Source organism: Babylonia areolata, chromosome 17 (genome assembly GCF_041734735.1).
Source record: "Babylonia areolata isolate BAREFJ2019XMU chromosome 17, ASM4173473v1, whole genome shotgun sequence".
Lineage (NCBI taxonomy): Eukaryota > Metazoa > Mollusca > Gastropoda > Neogastropoda > Buccinidae > Babylonia > Babylonia areolata.
The window spans coordinates 22604483-22604838 of NC_134892.1; the positions used below are offsets into that span (position 1 = coordinate 22604483).

Genomic DNA, 356 nt, shown 5'->3' on the forward strand with positions numbered 1-356 from the left:
TACCTTACTTATGCTGGGTAAGGTAGCAGCGAAAGGCTACGGTCTTTTAACGATGAGTATTACTGTCGTTAGTAGTAGCTGAAGTTGTAGTAGTAGTATATCACAACTCATTTTGTTGTTGTTGTAGTCTGCTACTGCTGTTGTTGTTGTTGTTGTTTTTTTGTTGTAGTCGTGAACTTTCTCCATTTGCATGTTGTCGTCACACTAAGCAGTATTTCATCTTTTAGGATGAGAAAAAAAAGTCGGCTGCCCCGGGTGAGGTTCGAACTCACAACCTCCGCATGTCTCCATCCGCACAAAGTACGGGGAGGTACTGTCTATAAGTACGGCGCGCTAACCGATTGTGCCACCGGGGC

The 356-nt window shown here is 44.7% G+C and overlaps 1 non-coding gene across 1 annotated transcript; it reads right to left on the bottom strand.

Annotated features, from left to right (window-relative positions):
* Nucleotides 1-247: 247 nt before the first annotated feature.
* On the bottom strand, nt 248-356 carry Trnai-uau (transfer RNA isoleucine (anticodon UAU)). The gene is made up of 2 exons: nt 319-356; nt 248-283 (listed from the first exon to the last, which is right to left on the bottom strand). It is a non-coding gene; the product is annotated as a tRNA-Ile (tRNA).